A 12708-nucleotide genomic window follows, 5' to 3' on the forward strand; every position below is an offset into this window, starting at 1 on the left:
CAGCAGTAAAAATATTCAAAAAAACAATACAAAGTATAGCATAGTATACCACGTACAATATCAACACAATACGTACTAGAACATTGTAATTGATAGTGAAGGATAAAGCAAAGATGTAAGAAGAGTTAGAAAGTAAGGTGACTGATTTAAAGAAAGTTGCACATGAGGTTAGCCATATCCCTGAGAAAGAGAAGAATGTGACCTGTGGGGTATATTAGCCAAGCTCTTAGACAGTGCACAGTTGTAAAGTGGAGCAGCTGAAATTGATATTGAGAGAATGCATAGATCTTTGATGTCTTTCTGGTTTGAAAGGCTGAAAGACCACATCGTGGGGGTTTATTGGCAAAAGCAAGGCAAGTGCTGTCACTCACTTTCAAGGGTGACACTTATGAAATGTTTAGTGATCTCTCAGCACTTACCCTCCTTTAGCGAGAGATGGCCAGTTACTAAAGAACTGCTGCTGGAGAAGGTGAAGTACATTGGGCTTTAACATTTTGTATTGGCATTTTCTATCAGTGCTGCTACTGTGCAAATGACCACATTTACAGAGAGTGAGTATAGAGGCCTGGCATAGTGGCAGAGGGTCTCTGTAAGTGGATAAAGGGTGCAGCAACATTCCCCCCAGGTGGGAAAATGAGGATTACTTTTGAGTACATGAGTCATTAAAAGGAGCTTTATATAAGACATTAATATAGGCTGGGGATTGTTACCCTTTTCAGGTAAAGAGACTTGGGGGGAGGGTCAATTGGAGTATTTCCACTCAGATACGAAAGCTGGCAACTGCATCCACTGGTGGTTGGTGGAAGAACGAATGTTAGCACAGTACTGTGATGGAGAAGTACTTTTGGTGCTTTGTGGAGACTTTAGGTCATGGGAGAGGGGAAGTTATGGGCTTTAGCTGCAGCCTGCAGGTGCCAGATATGAGTGAAACATGACTGAATTTCATGTGGAAGAATAAGTGTGTGGGTTGGAGAAGGAGGGGGAGGGGAGGAAAGGAATAGAAGGAAGGGGGCATCTATTGGGGGGCTGTTGGGAGGGAAGTTGAGAAGCACATGGAGGAAGGATCATAGACATGTTCACTTCCTATGAGGAACTGCTGAGTACCATGGACTGATATTTTCTGAGTGAAGACTTTGCTCGATGAAAATACTGACTAGTTTGGATGGATGAAGAATTGCTCATTGTGCCTCATTTGAACCCCCCCCCCCCCCCCCCACACTCTTGGAATGGTAACGGATTCCTGGGGCTAGTCTGTAGTCACAATTTTGTTTGTTTCTGTTATGCTTATTATTACATCAAGGAGATAATTTAAAATAATGGGAGGAAGTGTTCCTAACAGTGCTGGAAAAAGGAGGGGGCTAGCGAGGGGACTTAGTCAAGGGTCTTATTTCACCTAATCAATTGGTAATGAAAGGAGGTACAAGACTCCTACTGGGACATCTTTTTATATAAGAAATTTACTTGTGCTGTACATGTGAACAAGTGTTGATACATAAGAGATTTGCCCTTTTTTTGGCCTTAAGTCATCAGCAGGGTTAAAAAGGCATGGGTGGGGTTATTACAGTGGTTCCCTAACTTGATCCTGGAGGCAAAAACAAATATTCATGTGAGAGATTTGCATGCAGTGGAAGCAGTGCATGCAAATCTCATGAATATTCATTGTGGATATCCTAAAAGCCTGACAGGTTGGAGTGCCTCCAGGACCAGGTTTTGGAACCACTGATCTACCCATTCTACTCAGTATTTTTTTATTTTTACCCCGCGCTTTCCCACTCATGGCAGGCTCAATGCGGCTTAGGTACTTATTTGTACCTGGGGCAATGGAGGGTTAAGTGACTTGCCCAGAGTCACAAGGAGCTGTCTGTGCCTGCAGTGGGAATCGAACCCAGTTCCCCAGGACCAAAGTCCACCACTCTAACCACTAGGCCACTCTATCATATCTCCCTTCAGCTGTCTCTTTTCCTCTATCATATCTCCCTTCAACTGTCTCTTCTCCTCTATCATATCTCCCTTCAGCTGTCTCTTCTCCAGCTGGTCCAATGAATATCTGTGAGAGAGATTTGCATGCAGTGGAGGCAGTGCATGCAAATCTCTTTCATAAATATTCATTGTTGATAACCTGACTGGCTGGTGTGCCTCCAAGACCAGGATTGGGAACCACTGCTCTAGCCTCTTTAGCCTTTCCTCAGGTTTTCAGGATATCCACAATGCATGTGGAGGAGTGGCCTAATAGTGTAGTGGGTTGCAGACCTGGGGGACCGGGTTCGATTCCCACTGCTGCTTAATGGTCACCAGTGGGTTGAGACCCTGGGGAACCAGGTTCGATTCCCGCTACAGTTCTGTGTGACCCTGGGCAAGTCATTAGCCCTCCATTGTCCCAGCTCCAATATACTACTTAGATTGTGAGCCCATTAGAGACAGCGCTAGTACCTGTAATGAAATTGTAAACACTTAGGTCTAGACGGTATATAAATACATAAATACAAAATAAAATAAATATGCATGAGAAAAATTTGCATGCCCTTCTTCCAAGGTATACAAATGTGGATATCCTGAAAACCTGATTGGCTAGGTGTGCCCCAAGGACTGGGTTGAGAAGCACTCCCCCTAGCCTAGTTGAGTATGTATATAGAGCGAGGGTTTTCAAACCAATCCTTGGAACACATGAAGCCACTCTGGTTTTCAAGTTGCCTACAATACATATTGTGACGAAACAGTGGGTTTTCAAGCCTGTGAATTGTACCCTGAAATGGTGATGCCATAACAGGTCTTTGTAGCCACATTGAGCCTGCAAATAGGTGGGAAAATGTGGGATACAAGTGCAATAAATAAATAATTTCATGATGTGTATTTCTCCTAATTGGCCAGCAGATGGCATATGTTTCAGTTTTAAAGCTGCTGCAGAGAAGATTACTTTCTTTTTTAAGCTAGCCTTGTAAAAAGGGAACTTGCAGTACCTTTGGCCAGATACTTTCCACTGGGCTCTGATTGGCCCTGCAGTTCAAATTAGAGAGTTGCACGGGGACAGAAATCTTACCCGTCCCTGCTGGAATCATACCCATCCCCGCCGTCCCCGCTGGAATCTTACCCATCCCCGCAAGAATTTAACTTGACCCCACCCGTCCATGCAAAAATGTAATGGTACATTAAAAAAAGTTCCAGTCGGCTCTCTGTCTCTCTCTGGGTTTGAGCCACAGCACTGCAGCCCAGGGGTGTAGCCAGAGCCCAAGGTGGAGGGGCACATTTTGGTTGCTGTGCTGCTGCCCACTGCCACAGCTGTACATCTTGGCTGGCGGGGTCCCCAACCCCTTCCAGTTGAAGCACCACTGCCACAAATACCTTGGCTGGTGGGGGCCCCCAACCCCCTGTCAGCTGAAGACATCGTCTAGCGCTGGTCTCCGGTGCCGCTGCATTGCGTGCCCTGCTCTCTCTTCCCCTGGAACACTCTGGTGTGCACAAGTAAGACTTGTCTCTGATTCACTGGCACTGTGCTGAGAGGTCGCCACATGACCGCGGCAGTAGGTCAGGTGACATCTGATGCTTGTGTCTATGTCAGAGCTGAAGTCTGCGCATCAGCCCGGGAGCAGAGAGGATTAATAGTAACATAGTAAGTGACAGCAATTAAAAACCTGAATAGTCCAGTCTGCCCAGTAGTCACGCTCATTATCAATTCATAATTAAATCAACAATGAACATGATATATACTTGATTATGGTGTTTCTTTGGTGTTTCTGGGACATAAGACCATAGAGGTCCGCCAGGCCCTATCCTTATGTTCCAACTGCTGGAGTTGTTGAAGCCCACTCCAGTCTATTTGTCTTCTCATTTGTGGGAAACAGACCATAAAAGTCTGTCCAGCACTGTCCTCATGCTCCAGCCACTAAAGTTGCTGTCTAAGCCCTTTCCAGCCCATCCTAAACCAGATTGCCATATATAAGAGACAGACTATATGAGTCTGCCCAGTATTGGCCCTGGTTCATCACAGCCGGAGTCACCATCCGAGTGTCACTCGACACATCCACACACATGCAGCCATTTAAGTTTAGGTTTTTTATAACTTCCATTTTCTAATTAGAGATCCTCTGTATTCATCCAATGCCTTTTTGAATTCTGTCTCTACCACCTCCTTAATGGAGACTTCTCATATCTGTGCTGAGTGAAGAGGAGGAGACAGCACTCAAAGAACTTGGTACTCAGTAAGTTAGAGACTGGCACAAGTGCAGCCTGCATTTCCACGGGAACCCTACAGGAACAGCTTCCATCCCCATGGGAACCCTGCAGGAACAGCTTCCGTCCCCATGGGATTCCCACAAACCTCATTCCCATGCAAGTCTCTAGTTCAAATCTAGCCAGGAGTGTACTGGATTTTTCTTTAGTCTTAGTGTGAGAGAGCAGAGGAAAAACATCTCTGTCCACTCCTTAGACCCAGTTCAGACTTGTAAGCAGCTATTTTCTGAAACGACCAAGCTAGTAAGAAGTGTTAGGTAGTTTTAATGTTGATCCTTGTTTTAGTTATCTGTTAGTGCTTGCTGTACTTTTTCACCTGGTTTTTCAAACATTATCTGTTTTACTGTAACAATAAACCTGTTAGATTATTGGCTCTGTTGTCCTGGTCTGACTAAGAATCCTGGTGGTTTGTGTGTTGGGTTTATGGGTGTTTTTGAAGGAACTGTGGGACCCCTGAGAGAGTGGCCCCAGTACCTATAAAATCACCGGGGAATAACCTGAGAATGGGAGACTAGCCCAGAGGCAAGCAGGACCCAGTCAGCAGGAGGAGGGTGCAGTATAGAGCACATGCCGAGGTGCAGGCGGGCCTGAGCAGTGCTGGGGACAGACCAGGTGGCCACAGGGTTAATCCCAGGTGGCTGATAGGCATTTTGTGACACATATGCATTAAATAAATTTGTGTGCATTGCCTCCATTGTCTGCAAATTCATCTGGTTGGGTGTGTCCTGAGGGCTGGGTTGAGACCCCCCCCCCCCCCCCGATAGACAGCCAAAGTCTCTGTTTAAAGGGAATAAAAGGTGGATACCAAATAGCTCCCTCCTCAATGATAGGCTAATCTTGCAGGCTTTTAAAAGTCAATCCTGGAGTATTTTCAATAGTAAGACATCTTATGCAACAGTATGAGATAGGATTAAAGCTTTTATTCGAGGGAATTGATTCATGAGGTGGGAGAAAGAAGAAGATAAAGCTCAGGTAGGAGACTGAGCTGAAGGGAAAATTAAAAACAGATGAGGCAAAACATAAGGCTACTCACAATCCTGCAGATCTGCAAGAGCTACAGGAGGTTATGGTGAAACTACATGATACTCATGCCAGAGAGTTACCCTTCTAGTTGCAACAGTTGCATTACAGGAAGGAGAATAAGCCTATAGGTTTTTTTTTTTAATCTTTATTTTTTTTTTTATTTATATCTATAACATTAACAATGCAACTTGTATTCTGCTAATACCTCACTGTTCAAAGAGGATTCCAATATACAAGAAGGTGGACACTTCCAAGCAATAATCAGTAAGGTTTACATACACATTTCAATAAAAAAGCAAAAAAAAAAAGATATTTTGAAAAGCTAATCCATCTAGTTATTAGATTACAAAGCAAATTTCTGGAATAAGTAGCTTTTATCTATTTCAGAACTTGAAAATAACTTGAAGTAGTAAGTAAAAGAGTCTGAACATCTTTACTAAGGTGGGCTGCTTGGAAAGAAGAAAAGACTATCTAGTAATCTTAGGGTACTGTTTACCAAGACGTGCTAGTGTTTTTAGCACACGCTAATTTTTAGCACATGCTAATGCTAGAGACACCTATATATTCTTATTGGTATCTCTAGTGTTAGTGTGCACTGATTTTTAGCACACGCTACAAATGTTAGCATGGTTCTCCAGGTCTGCAACCCACTACACTAGCCATTAGGCTACTCCTCCACATGCATTGTGGATATCCTGAAAATCTGAGGAAAGGCTAAGTCTTTTGATAATTTATAAGGAGGGAAAAGTAAACAGGGCTGTTGATCTGATAGCCCTAGGTTTTTGAGAGAGAACAAAATCACCTAAAAGATACAATGGGGCTAACCCATAAATTGCTTTATAAATAAGGCAATAGACTGGTAACCATTGACTCTTTATAAAATACTGAGACACACTATCAATTTTTTTCAAGGAATATATCAAGCAGAGTGCAGTGTTCTGGATGGTCTGTAATTATTTTTGTAGTTGTTTTGAGCATCTCAGGTAAATGAAATTACAATATTCTAACATACTCAAGATCAGGGATTGTACTATCAAGCAAAAGTGATCTTGGTCAAAATATTTGTGTACCTGACAAAGATTACACATAATGAAGAAAGCTCTCGGTTAGTGTATTTACATGAGATTCAAAGGATAATTTAAAATCTATCAGAATACTTAACACTTTTATAGATATAGAGAACTGATACAGGGTCTGATTAATTCTGATACTTTTTTCTGTTCTGTACTTGAGTGACTGATCAATAAAAATGTTTTTTTCTGCATTTACATCCAGAAATCTAAAGTATCAATAACAATATGAAGTAATATTGAGTTACATGAAACTGTCAATGTAATAGGGAGTGGGACCTGACTGTTATGTCATCAACTTAATTATAAAAATAAACCCCCAATTTCTCCAAAGTGTAGCCCAGCAATTACATATAAACATTAAAAAAGAGAAGGGTATAAAGGAGAACCCTGTGGGACACCACTAGAGTTACTACACTTTTCTGGTAAAAAATAGAAATAAAACAACATAAAACATGGAAAAGAAAATAAGATGATACTTTTTTTATTGGACATAACTTAATACATTTCTTGATTAGCTTTCGAAGGTTGCCCTTCTTCATCAGATCGGAGAAGGGCAACCTTCGAAAGCTAATCAAGAAATGTATTAAGTTATGTCCAATAAAAAAGGTATCATCTTAGTTTCTTTTCCATGTTTTATTTTGTTTCTTTTTTTGTATGTTTTTATTTCTTTAAGTCATATTACAAGTAAACACACTTGTACAGAAAAGTAAAGTCAATTTACATCCATAATTTTTATAAAAATATTATAAAGAAAATAGTAAATATTAGCTTTACATAAGTCCACAATGTAGATCCAAGATGCCTAATTTAGTGGAGAAATCAAGATAAGAAAAAAGAGAACATCTTTAATCTTAATTTAGGTTATCAATAGAAATCAAACAAAATAAAACATGGAAAAGAAAATAAGATGATACCTTTTTTATTGGACATAACTTAATACATTTCTTGATTAGCTTTTGAAGGTTGCCCTTCTTCATCAGATCGGAAATAAGCAAATGTGGTAGCAGATAGTATATATAAGAGAAACATCAAAGCATTACTTTGACAGTCTGACAGAGTGGGAGGGTGGGGATATGCATTGGGACATCAAAGAATTTCATTGATATTCTAACAGTATGGTATGGGAAGGTGAGAGGAGGGTGATAAACAGATAAATAAACAGAGAAATACAACTTTATGGTTTATAATGGGCTAGAAAACCCAGATCCTTATTAAGTCCTGTCTGTTGGGTGTCAAAATATTCAATCATTCTGACTTCAAAGGTCTTACGTTCTTGTATTGTTTTAAAGTTACCTTTCAGGATTCTTACTATGAAATCAGCAGTGTTCTGGTCTTGTAAAGTGTTGGCACCTCTCTACTTAATCTCAATTTAGGAAATCCGAATGTGTAAAGGATTTATATTCATTGTAATGAGTCAGTATTTGGTGTTATTTCTTCCATTACTTGTCTGGCAGAAATGAAAGATATCAGTTGAGAGGGTTCATTAAAAAACATATTTCTGTGATTGGTATCTGATCAAACACTTGCAAGGATATTTAAGGAAAAAAGTTGCCCCTATCTGAAGTGTTTGTGTTTTAAATTGAAGAAATTGCTGACGTCGTTTTTGAGTGTCTCTAGAAACATCCGGATATATTCGGACTTTTAATCCTTTAAACAAGTTCTATTTATTTTGAAAAAATAATCTCAAAATCCAAATTTTATCTTGGGTTAATGCAACAGTCGCCACCAGTGTTGTAGCTGTTGATTGTTCTAAGTCCGACGTTTCCAACAAAGCTGAAACGTCTCATGCTTGATTATCCTGACGTTGTTGATTTCCTTCACCCTTAATGGGGAGATAAAAAACTTGTGAGAATGGAGGAATATTCTCTTCCCCAATCTACAGAATCTCTTTGAGGTCATTTTTTAACATTTCTCGTGGAGAGACTGCTTTTCGTAGTGGAAAATTAATAAAGCGCAAATTATTTCCTCTTGAAAAGTTCTCAAAATATTCAGTCTTTCTATGGAGATTCACCAAGGGGCTCATTTTCAAAGCACTTAGCCTCCCAAAGTTCCATAGAAACCTATGGAACTTAGCCTCCCAAAGTGCTTTGAAAATATGCCTCCAAGTCTTTTAGCATATTGCTTTGGACCTGAGTAATTTGTTGCATTTCCTTTTTTTGTTTCAAAACCTGCTGGTTCAAAGTTTTCAATTCATTTTCATTTTCCTTTAAATTCCCCTTTATAATTACTATTTCCTCTGATAATTTTTTAACCTATGGGCTAATGTTCTAGCGAAATCAGCAGTCAAAGTCCACAAGCTATCTAAAGTCACTTCTTCGGGTTTATTAAAGGAAAAAGCAGGTTGAACGGTCAGTACCTCAGTTTGTTGAGAAGAATTTTCCCCTTCTCGAGCCGATGGCTGACATTCTGCCGACAGTGCCGCCTCCACATTTTTCAAAGGAGTTTGCAAACTCCTCAACTCTTCTGTTTGATTTTGTTGTACCTCCTGGCTTTGTCTTCCTGGATCATTCAGGTTTGAAACTGCCGCTATAGGGGAGCTGCTTCCTCGCGGCTGTGGAGGTGGGACTCTTATGTCGGGGCTCAAAGAAACTTCCAGCCCTAAGTTCCGCAACGGATCTCCACTCCGGATGGAATCAGCAGGCCGCTCACCGACGTTTGTAAATCCGGAGTCCGGTGCATATATGAAAGAATAGATTCGGAATGAACCGGTAGGTTCTGTCGCTACGGGGGGGGGAGGGGGGGTAATGGCAGCGGCCCAACCTCTCCATTTAGGCATTTTGTATTACTTCAGCAGAGAGAATCCTGCACACGTCCGTTTCACACGGCGGCCATCTTCGTTTTATTTCTATTGATTACCTTTAAAAGTGGACTAACACAGCTACCACACCTCTCTACATTTTTCTGAAAATTTCCATCTAACTTTACTCTGTAATATCGAAATTTCAAGAAACCTGAGGACCATTTGTATACCTTCCTAGTAACTCCTACACTTTCCAGCATCTGCAAAAGAATTTCATAGTCCACCAAGTCAAATGCACTGGTTAGGTCAAACTGCAGCACCAGGGTCTTCTTACCTTCACACAATAGTCTACGAATATTATCTGTTAATGAACCACTAATGGTCTCAGTTCTGAAGTTTGATCTAAGCCCTGATTGTGTGTAATACAAAATATTATGGCAATCCTAATAATCAGCTGGTGGGCCACCACTCACTCCATCATTTTGTAGAAGAATGGTATGAAGGCTATAGGCCTATAATTTGAAATTAAGTTACTAGGTTCTCTACTGTTCTTCACAACGCTTTCCCCCAAATTCTAGGGAAAATCCCCCGAGTATAATGCAGGTTGTAAACCAATAGCAGGAGTTTAAAATTGCTAGAGGTGAACTTCATGATGTATGGAGGACAAATGTCCAAGATACAATAAGAGGAAGCATACTTTTTATATAGAACATCAATCAGTGACCATGATATAGGTGAGAATTCCCTCCATACTCTGTCAACAGGAATTGACTCAGAACTAGGAGTAAGAAAATCCCATTGTGAATTATTGCTCTTAAAGTAGTTATTTTAGAACTGAAATAGTCAGCCAACTGAAAGGCTGAAGGTCTTTTAATGGTCATTGGAGCAATACAAGACTCTGTATTAGTGAGATGTGTAAATATCTTTAAAATAAGTTTTGTATCCAAGCAATTACGATCAACTAATTTAGAATAATAATCCTTTTTTTTTAAATTTTAATAATCTCTTATAATCTTTCTTTAGTAACTTCCAGCTTATTTTGTTTTCGATAGAGGGATGTTTACACCATAATCTTTCTGCAGATCTACATTTCCTTTGGCTAGCAGGTTGCATTTTCTTCACATGCTCAGGCTGGGCTGACTCTAGAGGGTCATGTCACGGCCCTGTCAGTAGCCCACTTTAGATCAGCCTCTGTAGAGAAGATTTGTAGAACCATGACATGGACATCTATCCATACATTCACATCCCACTACTGCCTAGAATAGGACTCCTGCCACAATAATAGATTTGGCCAGACAGTGCTTCAAAATCTATTTGGGGTATTGAATTCAACTCCATTCCTCCTAGGTCAGTTCCAGGCTGTGTTCCTAAAAAAAAAAAAAAAAAATTTTAAATAGTAAATACAGTCTGTGGCCACCAAAAAATATTGGTGTCTGCCTGTTATGGAACCACTTGTATTATTTTCCCCTTTTCCTGTTGAAGGCAGCCTGTAGCTAGGAAATCCCATGAGTGAGGATTCATAGTCATGCTTGTCCTTGGAAAAATCAAGGATACTTACCTGAAATAGGTGTTCTCCAAGGACTGTAGGACTTGAATATTCACAACCCTTCCACTCCCCAAGGAGTTGTGTTCCTTTAGCTAGTGCAACAGTGGCAGGTGGGCCTAAGCAAGCATGTGCAATGAGACAGCCCAAATGCTTCTGGAAATAGATGCCGGGGTGCTGTTTTACACACTGGTCTCCATCAGTGATGTCACCCATGAGTGAGGATTCAAGTTCTGCTCTCCTTGGAGAACATCTGCTATAGGTAAGTAACCTAATTTGTTCCAATCAATACCAAATCAACAGTACAATACAACTCAAAGATATCCAGCACAACAATAGATAATTGAGGAATATAATATCTTTTTTTCTAATTTGTATATTATAAAGCTTGTTTCAGCATTGCAAGGTGTGGCTGGGAAGTGTCACGGTCCTCCTCCTGCCAGTAGATGAGCATCGAGTAGGGGAAGGTTGCTATGTGACAGTTGCACTTCCAGAACGGAAAAGGTCGAAACTTCAGCCCCAAGCGATTTCACAGAAAAGGAGGAAGGATCTGCCCAGTGGAGATTAGAACAGGAAAAAGGTGTTTCCTTTCAATCTGTAGGCACAGACTAGGGGATTGGTGTACCACAGTACATTAAATTCTGCTGAGAATTCCTTACTTTCTTTCTTTAGATTTGATTACATACCTTACTAACAAACTCAAGATGTGGTACAAATTAAAAAATTGCAAATGTACAATCACTAAACAACCCCCACCTGCCCAACTTTATAAAACAAAAAGTCCTGCCAGTAATAATAACAAATCAGAATTCTGTTACTGATGCAAAGCAGCTGAATTCCAGGACATCACAAATTAGACAGAAAGAGCCACACTTTCTTGTGGAAAATCAAATAATTAGTTTCAAAAGGAAGTGAAAAAGGCATCATACTTCAAAGATGCGGCTCCGTATGAGCAAAAGCCTTAAGCTCACTGTAATGGATATGTGCTGATACCATCAATACCAAGTGGTAAGAGGAATGGAGCTATCCATTAGGTTCATAAATAGTGAAAATGGATACTGAAAAACGGTGCTGCCCCTGGTGCACTGCCACGAAGACTAAAGAATCTTAAACTTAACTCTACTTCGATGGATAACCAATGCAATGAATGAATACGAAGGTAATATGAACACACTCAGCCCTCCTTGTCAAGAGTATTGCCAGCATACACCATGAATGCTAGTCTGATTCTCCTCTATTGATGAAACCTGTTATAGTAGATGACAGCAGATAAAGACCTGTATGGTCCATCCAGTCTGCCCAACAAGATAAACTCATAGCATAAGGCAGTGGTTCCTTATTTATTTATTTATTACATTTATATCCCACATTTTCCCACTGATAGCAGGCTCAAAATGGCTTACATAAATCTGTAGTGAGGGTACAGTGCAAGAAGAACAAATTATACAAATTGAGAATAAGATAGGAAATAACAATTAAACAGCAATAAGCATGAGATAATAACAAGTAATTAGTGTCCTTGGATCTTATTAATGGTAAGAGATTTATTTAAATTAGGTTGAACCTGGGGAATAAGCCTTCTTAAACAATACTGATTTCAATAATTTTCTGAAATTTAGGTAGTTCTTATCCCATGCATTTTTGAATTCTGTTACTATTTTCATCACCACCTCCTGCGGAAGGGCATTCCAGGTATCTACCACCTTCGCCATGAAAAAATGCTTCCTGACATTATTCCTGAGTTCTGCACACACGCCCTCCCCCGACAGCTTCAAGTCATGTCCTCTAGTTGTACCACCTTCTTGTTTCTGGAAAATGTAGGTTTGTAGATTAATACCTTTCAAATATTTGAATGTCTGTATTATACCACCCCTGTCTCTCCTTTCCTCCAGGGTGTACATGTTCAGATCCGCAGGTCTCTCCTCACATATCTTGTGACACAAACCCCATACCATTTTCGTCACTTTTTTCTGAACTGCTTCAAGTCTTTTTTACATGCTTAGCAAGATATGGCCTCCAAAACTGAACACAATACTCCAAGTGGGGCTTCACCGACGACTTGTACATGGGCATCCACACCTCCTTTCTTCTTTTGTTTATAC

This window comes from Microcaecilia unicolor, chromosome 13 (genome assembly GCF_901765095.1).
Source record: "Microcaecilia unicolor chromosome 13, aMicUni1.1, whole genome shotgun sequence".
Classification (NCBI taxonomy): Eukaryota; Metazoa; Chordata; class Amphibia; order Gymnophiona; family Siphonopidae; genus Microcaecilia; species Microcaecilia unicolor.